At 35.9% G+C, this 18573-nt stretch overlaps 2 long non-coding RNA genes and 1 pseudogene across 4 annotated transcripts; 2 read left to right on the forward strand and 1 right to left on the reverse strand.

The window, feature by feature from the left end:
* The first annotated feature begins 5954 nt into the window (after nt 1–5954).
* LOC147500795 (protein PEP-RELATED DEVELOPMENT ARRESTED 1, chloroplastic-like) lies at nt 5955–8104 on the forward strand (annotated as a pseudogene). The gene is made up of 5 exons (XR_015197086.1): nt 5955–6807; nt 6962–7037; nt 7148–7318; nt 7593–7736; nt 8030–8104. The product of XR_015197086.1 is annotated as a protein PEP-RELATED DEVELOPMENT ARRESTED 1, chloroplastic-like (transcript).
* A 134-nt stretch (nt 8105–8238) lies between these two features.
* LOC147500796 (uncharacterized) lies at nt 8239–9523 on the forward strand. Its single transcript, XR_015196527.1, has 3 exons — nt 8239–8416; nt 8541–8607; nt 8736–9523. It is a non-coding gene; the product is annotated as an uncharacterized LOC147500796 (long non-coding RNA).
* A 2944-nt stretch (nt 9524–12467) lies between these two features.
* LOC147500797 (uncharacterized) lies at nt 12468–17462 on the reverse strand. Of its 2 annotated transcripts, XR_015194759.1 has the most exons (4): nt 17153–17462; nt 16834–16957; nt 15972–16382; nt 12468–12715 (listed from the first exon to the last, which is right to left on the reverse strand). It is a non-coding gene; the product is annotated as an uncharacterized LOC147500797 (long non-coding RNA). The 2 variants fall into 2 exon arrangements; XR_015194758.1 differs by lacking the exon at nt 16834–16957.
* Between the last annotated feature and the right edge of the window lie 1111 nt (nt 17463–18573).

Below are 18573 nucleotides of genomic sequence, written 5' to 3' on the forward strand. Positions count from 1 at the left end.
TTGGCATAAAATTGAACAATCGACAAATCCTTCATAACTGATTCGGCAACACCAGGATGACTTACAGCAACCACACGGGTCTTTTTTGCTTTGTCTGGATTATCACATCTCAAAGTAGCTCGATGTACTTGGGTAACATGTCCAGATCCTACAGGTGCCTCTTCAAAATCTTCAAAAATTTCCAGAAGTTGGCGCCCGAATGCCTTCTCAACAGTTTTTTTAGTGTAGTCGAAACTATGCTCTGGCGCTTTGATAGTTTGAAGCTTTGAGAGCTGAACGCATAGATCAATAGGGAAGAGATCTCGTCTTGTAGCAGTCCATTTTCCCCATTTTATGAATGCAGGACCTACTTTCTCCAGAGCAACATAGACAAAGTAAAGCCATTTTCCCTAGACAGAGAACCAAAAGAATATGCAAAAGGCATCATTGCTATTGCTGGAGTAAACAAAATGGTAAATTCTTGAATCGGACGTTGACTTAAAAAGTATGAGAGAATAGCCCATTGAATATGTCAAAGAAGATTTATTCCACTTCCGGTTGTGGCCCCCACTTGATGATAGTATGAAATACTCCTAATACCCTTCCACAATATTTATATATGAAGACATGGTATCTCATATGTACGACAATATGTAGTGTTGTAACATTTGTATTTGGATAACCTGAAAAATACACGTTTAACTTAACTAAATATGATCATAGTAAGACATTGTATCTCACATGTATGACATTATGTGGTGATGTTAAATAACATGTTTAATTAAACTAAATATGATCATAGTAAGACATTGTATCTCACTTATACGACATTATGTGGTGCTATTAAATTCGTCTCATTCTAGCTATTTGAGAGCTCTTTTTTCTTAGCTTTTTTAATCTTCGTTACTGTTGTAGATATTTATTTTGAAAACGAATATAGAAACAACATAACAAGGAATTAATAAGACATTATATTGGATAATAGTGTATAGGTGGATGAATAACTCACCAAGCACATAAGTACTTGTCATCACGCCAAACACAAACATTAAATGACAAATAATCTACAAATCAAGTTCATATATAATAACCAATCTCATCCAAATGACATCTTTTTGATGAACTCCATGAGCTCATCAAAACGAAGATCTGCGAAAGAGAAGTGTTAAAGTGTGAGGATTAAAACTAAATTGTTGTTTTTAATTCTTTTTTTTTATTCAAAGATTAGAGAGGTGGGAGAGAGTACTGATGAGAAAGAGAGAGAGAGAAAGGTGGGAGAGAGTATTGGCGAGAGAGAAGGATAAAAAAAATGAAATGGAATAAACGTAACAAAACGTTTGCTTTTTGTGGGGGTTATCTGCCACTTTTAACGGGCTACTATGTCATAATCTTAAAATCAACGTCCGATTCTGGCATTTACCGTAAACAGAATGGAGAGGTAGAAAGCTATACGAAGCACTTTAAGGACATCTAAGAGTGAAAATAGCAAGGAGACTATTAAGTAGGAATCCTTCTCGAATATTGGTGCAAGCTTGTAGTCCCCTAAAAGAAGAAATCATGGGAGGGCACCTCCTCTTCCAGGGGCAGCTCAAGGCAATCAGGGGCCCTAAACAAAGTCCTAATAAAATTGTTACATCTTATAGATCGATATGATTTGTTTACGTTATTTCATATGAATGCAAACGGTTAGTTTATTTAACAAAAAATTTAGAAGATAACAATTATTGTAAAAATTGATCATAATATTTTTTTTTTCTTGAATAGTCTCCCCCACAAACATTTTTTTTTATAACAAAAAATTTAGAAGATAACAATTATTGTAAAAATTGATCTTAACATTTTCTTTTTTCTTTCTTGAATAGTCTCCCCCACAATTTTTTTTTTTTTTTTTTTTTATAACAAAAAATTTAGAAGATAACAATTATTGTCAAAATTGATCCGAACATTTTCTTTATTCTTTCTTGAATAGTCTCTCCACAAACTTTTTTTTAATTGAATTTTATTGATAAAAATAATATAAATACAAAGTGAAGTGAGAAACATAGGAGTGTTGTGAGGGAGATCCTCACATACAGAGATCTAAAACAAAACACCATAAATACATGAGAAATAGTAGAAGAATAAAAAAAATATCTTACACCTATAACATCGTAGCAGATCATGTCTAAATAACAATGTCACAAACTTGAAATATGACACATCTTCCTTGACAGTATGCAACTAGAACACCAAATGTTCCGCTATTCTCGCTTTGATGAATCCATAAAGAAACGAGACTTTCACGACCCCTCATGTTGCTCTCTATCAGCCAATTCTTCAACACCTATAACTCGAAACTATGCTCTGGCGCTTTGATAGTTTGAAGCTTTGAGAGATGAACGCATAGATTAGTAGGGAAGAGATCTCGCCTTGTAGCAGCCCACTGTCCCCAATTTATGAATGCAGGACCTGCTTTCTCCAGTCTCCAGAGCAACATAGACAAAGTAAAGCCATTTTTCCCTAAACAGAGGACCAAAAGAATATGCAAAAGGCATCATTGATATCGCTGGTGTAAACAGATGTGTAAATTCTTGAATAGGACGTTCACTTAAAGAGTTGGAGACAGAATAGCCTGTTTAATGTGTCAAATAAGATTTATTCCACTTCATGACGTGGCTCTACTTGACCATAGTATGAAATACCCCTAATATTCTTCCACAATATTTATATAAGAAGACATTGTATCTCATATGTACGACAATATGTAGTGTTGTAACATTCGTATTTGGATAACCTGAAAATACACGTTTAACTGAACTAAATATGATTATAGTAAGACATTGTATCTCACATGTACGACATTATGTGGTGATGTTAAATAACACGTTTAACTGAACTAAATATGATCATAGTAAGACATTGTATCTCACTTATACGACATTATGTGGTGTTATTAAATTCGTCTCATTCTAGCTATTTGAGAGCTATTTCTTCTTAGCTTTTTTAATCTTCATTACTGTTGTAGATATTTCTTTTGAAAACGAATATAGAAACAACATAACAAGGAATTAATAAGACATTATATTGGATAATAGTGTATAGGTGGAGGAATAACTCACCAAGCACATAAGTACTTGTCATCACGCCAAACACAAACATTAAATGACAAATAATCTACAAATCAAGTTCATAGTAACCAATCTTATCCAAACGACATCTTTTTTTATGAACTCCATGACCTCATCAAAACGAAGATCTGCGAAAGAGAAGTGTTAGAGTGAGAGGATTAAAACTAAATTGTTGTTTTTAATTTTTTTTTTATTCAAAGATTAGAGAGATGGGAGAGAGTATTGATGAGAAAGAGAGAGAGAAAGGTGGGAGAGAGTAGTATTGGCGAAAGATAAGGATAAAAAAATGACATGGTATAAACGTAACAAAGCGTTTGCTTTTTGTGGAGGCCACGTCCGTAGTTGGAATAAAATTTATCTGTCACTTTCAACGCGCTACTATGTCCTAATCTTAAAATCAACGTCCGATTATGGCATTTACCATAAACAGAATGGAGAGGTAGAAAGCTCTACAAAGCACTTTAAGGACATCTAAGAGTGAAAATAGCAAGGAGACTATTAAGTAGGAATCCTTCTCGAATATTGGTGCAAGCTTATAGTCCCCTAAAAGAAGAAATCATGGGAGGGCACCTCCTCTTCCAGGGGCGGCTCAAGGCAATCAGGGGCCCTAAGCAAAGTCCTAATAAAATTGTTATATCTTATAGATCGATATGATTTGTTTACGTTATTTCATATGAATGCAAACGGTTAGTTTATTTAACAAAAAATTTAGAAGATAACAATTATTGTAAAAATTGATCATAATATTTTTTTTTTCTTGAATAGTCTCCCCCACAAACATTTTTTTTTTATAACAAAAAATTTAGAAGATAACAATTATTTTAAAAATTGATCCTAACATTTTCTTTTTTCTTTCTTGAATAGTCTCCCCCACAAATATTTTTTTTTTATAACAAAAAATTTAGAAGATAACAATTATTGTCAAAATTGATCCGAACATTTTCTTTATTCTTTCTTGAATAGTCTCTCCACAAACTTTATTTTTAATTGAATTTTATTGATAAAAATAACATAAATACAAAGTGAAGTAGAAACATAGGAGTGTTGTGAGGGAGATCCTCACATACAGAGATCTAAAACAAAACACCATAAATACATGAGAAATAGTAGAAGAATAAAAAAAATATCTTACACCTATAACATCGTAGCAGATCATGGCCAAATAACAATGTCACAAACTTGAAATATGACACATCTTCCTTGACGGTATGCAACTAGAACACCAAATGTTTCGCTATTCTCGCTTTGATGAATCCATAAAGAAACGAGACTTTCACGACCCCTCATGTTGCTCTCTATAAGCCAATTCTTCAACATCTTTCCTCTGGCAGTAATTATCAGCCTTTCCAAGAACATTGACGTCGTAACTCTCCATTTTTGTAGTTAGTAGTTTTCGCTCTATCATGGTTATGAATTCATAATTGCTGAGACTCAGAATAGAGCTAAAGACGTGCTTAATCTGCTTCAATTTAGTCTCTCAAGTTTGGACAAGTTCAAGTGGAGTTGAAAAACTTGGTCCCAAACTCTGGTTATGATGGCAAATCTAGCATTAATGAGCGTATGGGCATCGAATTACAAGATTTTGATATACTGAGTGAAGACTAGGAGAAGGATTCGGTTGATTATTCACACAATCAAGTTGGAGTTGCAGTTCTACACGTTTTTATGATCTGTTATGCTGCTCAAAGGAAAGGTTTAGCATCGAATTGAAGAAGTTGTGGTGGAAGCAGTCTTTCTGGTATTTTTGGTATCTTAATAAAAGATATATTTTAGGTTCTGTTCTTATGTAATTTTGAAAAGGATAGATGATGTAATTTTGAGAATGATAGATGTAATTCTCAACTATTTTGAGGTCAAATTGCAATGAAAGGTAACATCTATAAGATTTCCAAGTGCTTTACTTTTGTATCCTAATGCGAAATTCACTGTGTTTGTAATTGAATTTTACTCTGCTATGTATTTAGGCTCTGTTTGGCTGCAAGAGATATTGTATTACTTAACTATGATTAGGTGATACAAGTCATGAGATCAACTATTTGTGTGTACTGTTTGGTTGACATTCACACCTATATACTCATTTTTTATATCATACAAAAGAAAAACAAACAAAAAAAAAAAACTCATAAACAAAATTTGCAAATAAAAACTTAAAAACAAATAAAAACTCATAAACAAATTAAAGGAAAAAAAAACTCGAATTAAATATTGAATACATAAGCACCCAATTGATTTATACAAAAAACATCCTAAAAAAAGGAAAATCCCAATTTGATGAATAATATGAAGATTTAAACACTACTTTTTGGAGAAAAAATAAATAAAAGATAAAAAATATGTTTTAATGAGAGGAAATAAATAAGGCGGAGAGAGAGAAAAATACGTAAGGTTTATGGTTTCATTACTACTATGATTCTCATGGGGGGTGGGGGAGGGAGGGGGAAGAGAGAGGGAGAGCATTCTTTATGGGGGTTTTTTTTTTTCCTCTCATCGACAAAAAACACATTTTAGTGAATCTGGGCTTTTCCTTTGGATTTGCTTATCCACGTTTTTTGTGTTCTCGAGAGAGAGGGAGAGCATTCTTTACCGTTTTTTGTTTTTTGTTTTTTGTTTTTTTTTTTGTTGTTGTTGTTGTTTTTTTTTTTTTTTTTCATGAACAGAAAACACGTTTTAGTGAATCTGGGCTTTTCCTTTGGATTTGCTTATCCACGTTTTTTGTGTTCCCGCAATTCAAGGGGCTTACTAGAGTATCCACGTTTCAGACAGACCAAACACGTATACAAGGTAAACATGACTTCCCCACGTCACCAATTCTTGAATATGGATTCTCTATTCACACTGTCAAACAGAGCCTTAGTGATTTAGCCCAACAAGTCGCTTCTGTACTTCAAGATATGATTACTTTTGTAACTATAATTTACTTCAACAATTCATTCTCTGCAATTTTACAAGTGTTTTTGAGAAACCCTTTCTAGAGTGGCCCTTGATGTTGTTAAAGTTGGTTGTTTTCATAGTTTTTAGTTGTTTGATTATTTAGTTACCAAAAAAAAGTTGTTTGATTATTTTCAAGTACACAAACGCACCCAATGTCGACGTATTATCTGAAATTTTACTATGCTTCAAAGTCAGTTTTTTTTGTTCCCCAAATTTGTGCATGCCCAGAATATCTGTAGTTTAATTAGCTGTAGCCTGTAAGTCCTATTGTAAGCTTTATCCGCAGTAATATATTTGCTCCTTGGATTGTTAAGCGTATCACAAAGTGGAAAAATGTATCTCATTTGCCCACGGTGGGCTGATCTGTTTGGGATGTCGTTTGGCCTTATCGTTCCTCATTTGTGGAATACAATAATTGTGAATGTTCGTTTAAAAATTTAAATTTTCGACTGATAAACATATTGCTCATCGGATGGTATATTCGCGGGTTTCTCCTAAGTACTTCAAAACCATTGAGGCATTGAGCCAGTTTTTGAGCGACCTTTGGTCCCATATATGCACATGTATGAGATATCGAGGTTATTGTCAGTATGTTACCATTTAAGTTTAACTTGGTTGCAATTTGAGGAGATCAATATGAATGAAGCATCTGAGGAGATTGCCGTGAAAATTGTTGCACATGGATTTATCGGAAGGAGAGTTGATGAGATGGAATCTGGACTTGTGATGGCCCTCGGCTCGATTACATGATCCAACTTGCTGAGAAGGACAATGGTGATCAGGTAGACAGGTACGCAGTAAGGTCATTAGTTCTAGAAGGATATATATATTTTAGGACTTTTTTGATAATCTATATTTTAGGACTTGAAAGTGTCTTAAGATGGATATAATTGATTGCTTTAAATTGTTTAAGTGGATTTTTATTTATTTATTTTTCAATGCAGCACGTACAAGTCGCTTTTGGGGGTGATCAAGCAGACTGTTATCTCATCTTACCAAGAGGTGTACCCCCCCACACATGTGAGATTATATTTTTTTGCTATATGCTAGGTGTTGTAAGGAAATTTGGACCACGAGTCCACGACCATCTATTGAATGCAAAGTGAGGTTGTTCCGACTTCTGATGTTAGGTTCAGATGGTTGGTCTGCTTTGTTGAACAGCCCAAAAAGAAAGCTGAAATGGATTACTCCGTCGGGTGGATGCAGAAGGTGGCGTATTTGGAACTGAGAAAGGTGTGAAAGTTTAACTTTCTGCATCATATTTAAACGATATAGCAAACCAGGCTGATGATTTACTTTAGGTAATAACCACTTACCCGGAAGATATTCACATTTGATAATATTGAACCCTTGGGTTCTTGACAGTTTCTCATCATATCATTATACCACGTGAAGCCACTCATAGTAAAGACATTGTCTCTAAGATACTCTTCCCTAGTTCTGTCTTTGCTGCTTCTTCTTTTAACTTGGTAAAGTTAGAAATTTTATTCAAAATCAATCATAGTCGTATAATTGTGACAAATATGATGTAAATGCTGTAGGTATATTATCTCATGTGGATAAGTGTTTTTGCAGACAGTGGAATCTAGCCTGATTATTCCTGATCGAAAGTTACTTGCAAGATTTGTCCTGATTAGAGAGGAAGCTAGATATGTGATGGGAGGTTGAATATTAGATGAAAGAAATGACCGAGGACTAAATAATCTCCCTGAGGCAGAGGTGTGCATATAATTTTGTATATAGTCCTTTTTATCAAGTTAGAGGACATCCAAGTTTTTTCAGTAAGTTAATCGTTTTTCTTCGCATATGGCTTAATTGCTAGGAATAATGAAATCGTTAGTTACAACTCCAATTTAATATTTTATGGTTCGTAGTTCAATAATGGTAGAATGGTGAAGTTCAAATTGCATAACAACAATATGTTACCCAGCAAAATTAAAATAAAATAAATAACTAATGACCAAGAAAAATTAATTAAAATTAAATCGACATTTTTGTCCTTGCACCTTCAGACACTATCTGGGAACACACTCTCACCAATGTCCAACCATCTAGGGAATTTGAATTCTGAGACATTTGGTGCCTAACATGTATGTCGTGCATACTTTATGGCATGACATGCATGTTAAGATGATAAGATGGAAGGTTCAATAAGTATTTCCTTATGGCGTGTTCCAAGTTACAACTAATATTAGTGGTCGATGGTTTTGTTTCTATTTGGAAAATATAGGTGGACATTTTTTTGACAAAAAAGCTATTTGCTTTGAAACCTGGTGAAACTGTCCAACGAATGATAAAAAAATGTGATGCAAGGAAAAGATGAAGGTGTAGATTGCTTGAGCAGCGATGAGGACTAAATTGCCAGTGGGCAAAGCATATCAAGTGGAATTGCGGGAAGAGTGAGTTGCATTACACTTCATTACGATATTTGAACTTTCAAATCTCTCAGTCTCTGCTTCTGTTCATTTTATTTTAACTTCTGTTAGAGAAGTAGGCTCATTGAAACTCTCTATGCAATTCCAGGCTACTGTCACAGGACGCAAAACAATTCTTGTACGTCTTGGGATGTTCCTTGAGACTTGTTTCCAAGGTTAAATGCATAGTTAGATCCTACTTTCCTTGTTATTAAAAGTGTATCTGTAACTTTTCACTATATTCTCTTTGTATTCAATTATCTAGAACTCCCATCTGATGTCACCGTACTTTTGAACTTGTTAGGTTCTTGGTGGCATCTATGCTGAGAATGGATCAGGCTAGAAGGGCTAACAAGTCCCACTATGCAGCTCTGTCAAAAAATGTCCCATTAGATAGTCAATCATTTTGTTTTATTTTATTTTTATTTTTTATTTTATATGTATTTGCTTCCAGGTTCATCAGAAAACCCTTCTAGTTCTTCAAGAAATAGCTTTTTAGTATGTCACTTCTTATGGTTTAAAAGTTTAAATAAAACATTTTCCAAGTGAAGGGTCTCTTTTTGTTTATTTGTTAAAATTTGATGAAATTAATTCATATCTGATTGATTTAACCACTTGAAATTGAAGCCTTCCCCCCACAGACCAGTATATATTGCTCAAATATATTCTCTGCCAGAATTCACATGAAGAGCAACATATACAAAAATTCTGGAAAGAGAAATCGGAACAATAGCATTTGAAGAGAATTAGTTTACATTGCTATTAAGAGATAACCCCCCTTGCTAGGCGTTTGCTGCTGATTCTTGCCTGCAATACTTTGCTATGAAGCCATCGCTTTGACATGCATGCCTCTTCTTTAGGAAAGAAGCTTCGATCTCTAGCTTCTGCTTCTTTTTTATCTGACATGTATCAACTCCAGGGCGGATGGTAGTGTGGCTACTTTTTTTCATCGTTCGTTGCCACTTGAGCTTAAAATGGTCCTAGTTCTCGTTTTTTCTCTGATTTCCTTAGTTTTTTTTCGAATGTTAGCAGTTGTCTCTATTACTCTATTATGGAGGTATGTTATAGTTTTTATATCCAAGAACAATAAACTATATCCTTTTCCCAGAGTCACTCTTAAATTGTTGTGTTCACGACACACTCTAACCACAAAACTTATTCAATTCGGCCACCATCATACGCTGATTTCATAATATGAGTTTATCAGGAAGTCAGGTTCCCCTACACACTTTCATTGCACAAATTAGATTGCTATGGTTCCCCTACACTAGGGTGGCAAATGGGCCGGGTCCGGCTAGCCCGGCCCTAAACATTTAAAGCCTTTCAGTTATTAGGGCCGGGTCGGACCAGGTCATAAGTCTAAATTTCAAGTCCTGACTTTATCCTAAACCCTCTTTAACAGTTTAGGGCCGAGTCGGGCTGGACCTATATATTTTCTTCTTTTTACTGCATCAGTTTTAAAACTCATTTATATTACAAAAAAATTTCAAAGATTTGCAAACTCAAAGTCCCACCACTTTGAAATTTGAATAACAACTAATCTAGTAATAATTCTTGATAAGTCCAACAATTTAAAATGTATATCAACAATCTAATAAACTGAAGTACATAGAGACTCATATTTATATTTCAAAATTACAGTTAAAATATACAAGACACATTTTGGAATGAACTTTCACTGACATAAATCCGTTATTTTTTGTGCTCAAATCTCACCAAAATTACATTTAACATTGAAAAACACAAAACCAAATAAGAGTATGGAATGAGTTTTTACTGACGTCAACCTATTTTTCATTAGGCTAGTGCCCAGTGCTCATTATTGTTCTTGGCGACTAGGTTAGATGGAGAGTTGTGAGGTGTACGTGAGTTGTGAGATAGAAACAATTAGGTTTACAAGTTTTTATAATATAAGACAAGTTATTAGAAGTATCCATACGGTAAGTGATAAATTACAAATGACAGTATTATTTTAATTGAAAATATGTAACAAGGAGTTGAATAGTTTTAGTTGTGTATTTTATAGTGAAATTATAACTAGGGATTTGTTAGGGCTTAGTTAGGGTCGGACCTATATTTCAGAACCTTAGTCCTGACCTTGCTTTAGAAAGCATTAGGGCCGGGTCAGTCAGAGCCGGATTAGGATCATTAGGGCCAAATTCCCACCCGGCGGCCTACACCCAACTGTGTTCAGGTTTCAAATGCAAGACTACCCTAAATCTTTAAATATAGGGTGAAACCAAAATTCGGTACCATTATACTTAACCTAAATAGGTACTAAACAAATAATTCATTAAAATGGCAAAGAACAAACCATATATCATGCAGTTGGGAATTAGGAATTGACTCCTCTGGATAAGCGTTTAAAATACTACGACAAAAACACACAGAAGATAAATATTACTGTATAAAAACATAATAAATAACGGCTCCACCTATTTTTTAATAACAATCCACTTGAAACGCTAGTCATGGCTTTCGGCAAGGAACGAGGTTCTGAACGTAAGGTCGAAAAATGTAATTCCAACGTGGCTCAAGCTTCAAATATTTGAGATGGTTGAGCGGTACATCATATACATAGTACTTACATTCAGCTCCGGCAGCTACTTTGAAGATCAAGAATCTACCATTTTCAAGAGTAGCCACAACATCTGTTGTTATAAACCTCCCTGTAGGAAATCTCTTACCCAACTCTGTAAGGTTTAAACTGTACGTCTTCTCCCATTCCCCGCAGGAAAAGTCTCTCAAAATCCAGATCTCCCATAGACAAAATTCACTTTCCCGTCTGTTTGGCTCCACAACAGATGGACAACCGTCTATTTCATGTATATCTTCCACTTTACACCGAAAGTGTCTAATGTCTGATTTGTAAAATCTCTCGTGGACGGTGTCAAACGAAAACATGTGCGGAGAGCATTCACCACCATCAAATTTCGCACTAAACATAAAATGAAACACTCCTTTGATGGAAATGGAAGGACGATTCAGAACAAAACAATTTAGTAGAGGCTCCAATGGAGAATCCAGTAGAGAGCTGGTATCAAACTAGCATCCAGATGCCGACTATGTAGAAACAATGAAGAAACAGTGGAACACATGTTATGGGATTGTCCTACTGTCAGAGAAATTTGGGATTGGTTTGTAGGAGTCTTTGAAGTTAGGCTCACCAATTATAGCTTCCGAGAATTGATCAAAGCAATTAACAATAGAAGCCCGATTGTCAAAACACTATGGAATGCCGGTGTGGTGCATATCACGGTGCAAGTGTGGAAAACTAGAAACAAATTTTTTTTTGAAGGGAGATTTTTCAATAAAGATCGATTCAAAAGAGATATTCTTAAGGAAGTGAAAATAGCATCGTGGCTATCCAAAGCCACTATGCATAATACTGTGCATGAACTGGCATTCCTTCACAGATTGGGGGTCACTTGCAAGTCTGCAGTAGTTCCTATAATCAAAGAAGTCAAGTGGATCCTGCCAGAAGACGAGGAGATAAAAGCCAACACCGACGGCTCCTCTATTGGCAACCCAGGAAATAGAGGTGCGGGTGTTCTTTTTAGGGATAAAGAAAATCGATACTAGGTGTTCTTGCACAAGGACTTGGAGTAGTAACAAACTTTGAAGCGTAATATTGGGCAATCATCTTGGCGTGAGAACATGCCGTATGTAGAGGATGGTGAAGTTATGGATAGAATGTGATTCATTGGTCGTGGCTCAAAGCCTTATGGGAGAGAACACGCCATGGAAGATCGAGAGCAAGATGGAAAATAGCCACTTCAAACTTAGCTCCCGCGAATAACCCATACCTTTCGCAAAGCTAACTTTGGGTCGACGCCGCAGCGGAAGGCATGCTTCAACTCTTGATAATAGACAAGCCGTTTGGAGTGACATTCGACCGTGTTTTGTCCCAAGAGTGGAGTGTCCCTTTCGATCCTATTTTAGATTCTGTTAAGTCGATGAAATGTAATCTTATTATCTCTCAGAACACATTCTTTTATTCGTAATACTACTCCTTACTTGCGTGCAAAAAAACTAATCCATTTCCAAGTACTAGAACCAAGAACAATCATTTCACATCCAAATGTTCTGGTTTTGACGTCAATGACAACCCGAACCACAGTATACTCCCCAGTGGAATCAACAAAAGTTATTCCACAAATAATAATCACGTAATCACTTCTTCGAAAGTGCAAGGAGGTAGTTTGAGCAGCTGACCGGTAATAGGATTAGAGACACTCACATTTCCAAACGTGTCCTCCAGTAATAGCAAACCATTGATACTACCTTCTTGAACGTTTGTACTGATCCATAGAGCTTCTGGAGATGACATTGCCTCCTTGAACGTTTGAGGATTATTTTCCAACAAGTATGTTAGAAAATCAGGTCCAAAAGACGTTGACGTTCTTGACCTTTTGCTACGTCTAGGTTCCTCCTCAATTTCGCTTTGTGTGGGATGGTTACTAGTTATAGCATCTAAAGTTCTCTTTGTTGAACTTGACTCTATACACATGTTATACGGAAACATCTTTTCAAAGAATGAAGCATTCCTTGACTCTATAATTGTATTAACATGTATATCTTGAATCTCTGATTTATGAACCAGAAAACGATATGCACTAATATTGTTTGCATATCCAATGAATACACAATCAATAGTCTTGGGTCCTATCTTCACCTTCTTAGGTTTAGGGACTTCCACTTTAGCAAGACACCCCCACACTTTTAAGAATTGTAGGAAGTCCGATGACCTTTCCACAATTGGTATGGTGTTTTAAAGCGTCTTCTTGTTAGGAATCTTGTTGAGAATGTAATTGGCGTAAAGCAAAGCTTCCCCACAAATTCTGGGCAAACCCGAACTTAACAACATAGCGTTCATCATCTCTTTTAGAGTTCGGTTTTATGCTTAAGCAATACCGTTTGATTGAGGTGAATAAGGAGCCGTAGTTTGATGAATGATTCCATGTTCGTAATCGTAAACCTTCAAAAGGTGATTCATATTCACCTCCTCTATCACTCCTTATAGCCTTAATCTTTTTTTTGCTTAGTTGATTGATTTCAACTTCATTTTATAATGCTTGAACACTTCAATTGCCTCATCTTTACTTCTCAACAAGTAAACATAACTATATCTAGTGCTATCGTCAATAAAAGTAATGAAATACTTTTACCACCTCTAGTTTGTACATACTTAAGATCACATATATCGTATGTATTAAGTCTAGAGGTTCAAGATTTCTTTCAATGGAATGAAAGGATGATCTGGTCAACTTGGATTCTACACAAGTTTCACATTTATGGTGTGGGTCTATTTTTATCTTTGGTATATATTCCAAATTAATTAATCTACGCAAGGTATCATAATTAACATGTCCTAATCTACCATGCCATACATGTGAAGATTCAATCAAGTAAACAAAAGATTCAACTTTATTGGCGCTCTTTGGCGCAATAGTAAAACAAGATATCCTAAATAGTCCATCCTGAAGATAGCCCTTTCCCACGAATACATCATTCTTAGTTAGTACAAATTTATCGAGAAACAAAGACTAACTTAAAGCCATTCTTGCTTTCGAAATGACCCGAAACCAAATTCTTGCGAATGTCGCACATAGAGCACCTCATTTAGAGTTAGTTCCTTCCCGTAAGTCAACCTCATCACCACCTTTCCTTTGCCTTCAACCTTGGGCGTAGAAGAGTTCCCCATAAAGAGTTGTTCTTCCTTTTCCACAAAGATGATAAGTGGTGAACATCGACTTGTTGGAGCATATGTGGCAGTAGCACCCGAAGATCCACCCACCATTCCCTTTCATTTCCAATCATGAGACATTCGTAAACCACAGCAGATAGGTTCATGTCATTAACATTATCGTAAAAGCGTGTCCATTGTCACATTTGCTTCATCTTTTGCTTCTTGTACTTTTGGTTTTGGCTTGCGACATTCACTTGCCTTATGTCCAAATTTTTTTTAACAATAGAAGACTTGCCCTCAACTTAGTAGCGTATTTACTCTCTTCGCTTGAGCTTTGTCTTGGCGCTTCCTCTTTCCCTTAGCACTAGATCCTTCCACAATATTGGCCTTTGCCACCATGGGATCCTTGCCCTTCTTCTCGATAGGCGGTTATCTTCTTCATCCTTAGGCGGACAATCAGCTCTTCAAGATTCATATCTTTGCGTTTATGCTTAAGATAGTTCTTAAAATCCTTCCAAGATGGTGGTAATTTCTCAATCATAGCGACCACTTGAAAAGATTCTCCTAGGGTCATTCCTTCAAAGAATGACATCATGGAAGATTACTTGAAGTTCTTGGACTTGGCTTATGACGGTCTTACTATCCATCATTTTGAAATCAAGAATTCTCGCCAACTATGAATTTCTTCATGCCAAGATCTTCACTCTTGTATTTCTTGTCCAATCCATCCCAAAGTTCCTTAGCGGTCTTGAACACACTATACACATTGTATAATGAGTCACCAACCCGCTTAAGAACATAATTTCTACACAAGAAATCAGATGAAACCAAGCATCCTTGGCGAAAACCTTCTCCTTGTCGGTTTCATCGAGCTTACATCGAGAGCCTTATCCCACGTAAACCTTGCCAAGTTAAGGGTGGTCGATAGAAGAGCATCTTTTGTTGCCACTTGAAATCGGTTCCATTGAACTTTTCGGGCTTCTCCCCATGAGGAAACGGAGAATGGGGAATGAGAATAAATAGGAGTAACGGTGGTGTTGCCATATTCTCAAATACAACTACACTTTGTTATTCCTTTAAACCAAAAAGAAAAAAAAACGTAAACAAATTATGTTCGTAAAGAAGAAGAAGAAAAAGAAATGCATCTTTAAGTTGTTAGGAATATACAACTTAATTGTACTTACTCTTTACCAATTACCAAACTATACAAATCTTTTGTCTTGTAAGTGTCTTGTACTTCTTAATTAAATTCGAGCCCTAGTGTAGATACACTATGTCCTTAAGACAGATTTTCCCCTCACGTGCTTGAAGGTTGATGGGAAACTATCTCCCAAGATAGAGCGGATTTCCTTCTATAGAAAAGCTAGCACTTCAATTCTATAGACTCGTGAACCTGACATAGTATTTGACTAAGAAACGGAGGGAGAAGAGAAAAGATCGAACTCGTGTGATGCGGTGTATTTTTCTCTCCAAATTCATCCACTATTTATAGGTGAGTGGTGCCTTTTCGAAACAACACAGTGACTCTTGGGAAAAAGTAAGCAACTCTTTGAAAAGTCACATGTTTCGAAAGGACACACCATTTCGGCATATAACACTGTTTCGAACCAGTGCCTATTTCGAAAGGTTGCACCTTTTCGCATGATACTACTTGTTTCAAAACCGGTGCATTTTCGAAGGTCGCACCTTTTCGCATAATGCAATTGTTTCAAACAAATGCATCATTTTGAAAAGGTTTTCTCTACATTACGTCTTGTTTCAAAAAACCCATTTCATCTTAAGTGGGGTAACTTGGGAGACAAACTACTCATTCATATTTAAATGGATTTGAGCAAATCATTTTTCTAACACCTTCCACAAACAGTCTCCACTTTATTCTAAAATCGACGACACTAACCTTTTCATTCTTGATTTCGACAATATCAGGATAAACATATTGAATGCTCATTTGTTTTCTCAACATGTCAATACCTCTAGAATTTACAATAGTACATTTGGAAACGGCAATCAAACAAGGACTTGATTGCCGAAGGTGAGTGTTAATAAAATGTGAACTGCTGATTAACATATACCACTGTTTGCAAGTGTACCTTAATTTGCAAACTTTGCGTGCAGGAAGCCTCCTGAAAATGTCAAAGAGGATGATATCCTCCACAATATAAGGACCAACCTGGTCGTCTTTCTTCTCAACACAAATGATCTTATCTTCAAGATTTTTCTGATTTTCCATCATCATAGACTTTTCTTTAAATACGAAGTTTGCTGCATAAACCATAAGGAAGGTTATTTAGAATTATTTCACTTCAGTAAATTTCAAAAAGTTGATTTCACCTAATAGATTTAAAAAATTATAATATAATAAAAATAATACCAATTTAATATTCCTCTGCTGTTGAACGCATTACTCGTGTATAACAAGAGTAATAAGAGATGGAGTTCTGGACGTGAGTCCTGTTCTTATAGAGGACGGTTCAGTTTCTATTACAGTATTTGAATCTTACTATAATTAGAAAACATAAACGTGGTGAAAAAACAAAAACACTTTAGGGAATTGGCCAAGCCCACTATCCTATCACACAGTAGAAGCCCAAACCCAACCCGACGCGCGCATGTGACTTTGTATGCATCCTCCCTCCTAACACAAAAGCCTTTGTATGCACGCCCTTATGCTAGAGAAAGTCTTGATATACATACAAGGTTAGTGGTGGTTTACATGTTTGAAGTCCTTGGGCCTTCTACCCTAACACCACGCCACACTAAGGATCATTCCAGGAGTCACGCACGGGGCAATTCCTGAGTTAATACAAGTGAGCTTCTAAGCTCTGGCCCATTCTTACCTATATGCACAGACAAAATTCTTATACTTCAGAATTGGAAATTTCAGAACAACATTACAAGATGTGTGTAGTTAGGATGGATAATTTCAGTTAATATTACACGGTATGTACTTATGTAGAGAGGCAGTAACATATTGGTATGCATAACAATAATCAGGCCACCAGGAAAGACGATGGTTGAATTGGAAAACGTACCTTTGTTCCGGCGTAAAAACCCCTTATGAGTTGGTACTATATAATTCGAACCAAACAAGTCCACGGCAGAATTTGATTGAACCACCGTCAAATTTTGCGTCCCCTGTCAATAAATCAACAGTTGATTTGAAGGGTGCAAGGAAAAGAAAAAGAAGAAGTTTGTGCTGGAAAGGTTTTAAGGATTGTTTGAGGCTTTAAAGTGAATTATATGGAACAAAGTGGTGTCATTTGCTATTTGAATTTGGCTTCCAAATTTATAACTGGAAAGCAGGTCCAACTTACTTATTTAGTATTAGGACTTTGTTGTGAATAGGAAAATACTGACACAACGTTATCCACAACAAATAGACCAATCCTACACAAAGATCGATCCTTTTCAGGGCATCTCCAATGGAGGGTGTAAAATTACACCTCCACCTAGGCTCCACATAGGTGCCATTAAGATTTTATACCTCTAATTGTATACTATTGTATAATTTATAAATATCCACACTCTATACTCTCCAATGGAGAAGTGTAAAAAAAAAATAGATTTTAAACTCGGACGTCACTTCCGAGTTAAAAAATTACTATAGAATTAGAAAGGGACATTACTCCAAGTGACATCCGAAAATTATTTCATTCATACGTCAGTTCGAGTGTCGCCCGGGCTTTTTATTAACTAATAGCGAGAGGGGGAATTTTCCACCCTCTCTATTATTTAATACACTATTACCTACGGTATAGCACCCCCATTGGTGAGAGTTTTTTGATATTTAGGGTATAAAATTTCCACTCTATACGGTTTACACCCCCCATTGGAGATGCCCTCACTGGACAAGACTCTAACACCCTCCAAGTAATATTACAACATTTCTCAATATTAAATAACAAACATATAAAGTAAAACAATTAATGTAAAGGAGAACAAACCACAAGACAAAGATATATCGTGGTTTGACAATTTGTCTACGTCCACACTGCGAGTTCAAAGCTTTTCTTGATGTCCAGAGTAACAGATTACAAGATCTCTCAATTCACTTACAAAGAATGAACACTCAACTCATAAAGAATTGCTCTCTTATAATCTCTATCTTTCTTGGTTTTGGTTAAATTAGGTTTCTACAGAAAAAACCTATATTTATCTTGTTTGAAAAAAACTTCAAAGCAGTCTTTTCATCTTGAAATCTTGTGGGCCTTGAATTACATCTTGGCTTGGCAATGTTGAGTGCGGGTCGCGCTTAAGCGCCTGGAGGTCGCCAAAGACATGAGTGCGCCACGCGCCTTGTCCAGGTATAAATCAAGCGCGGGTCGCGCCCTTAACACCAGACAGAGAAAAACGTCTTTTTCTCAACATTCTATTACAATTTCTTTGCAACCGGTCCTATATAGTTTTCAAAATCTTATGTTAGTTTGTAACATCATAAGAACAAGCTGGGCTT

This window comes from Coptis chinensis, chromosome 5, assembly GCF_015680905.1.
Source record: "Coptis chinensis isolate HL-2020 chromosome 5, ASM1568090v1, whole genome shotgun sequence".
NCBI lineage: Eukaryota > Viridiplantae > Streptophyta > Magnoliopsida > Ranunculales > Ranunculaceae > Coptis > Coptis chinensis.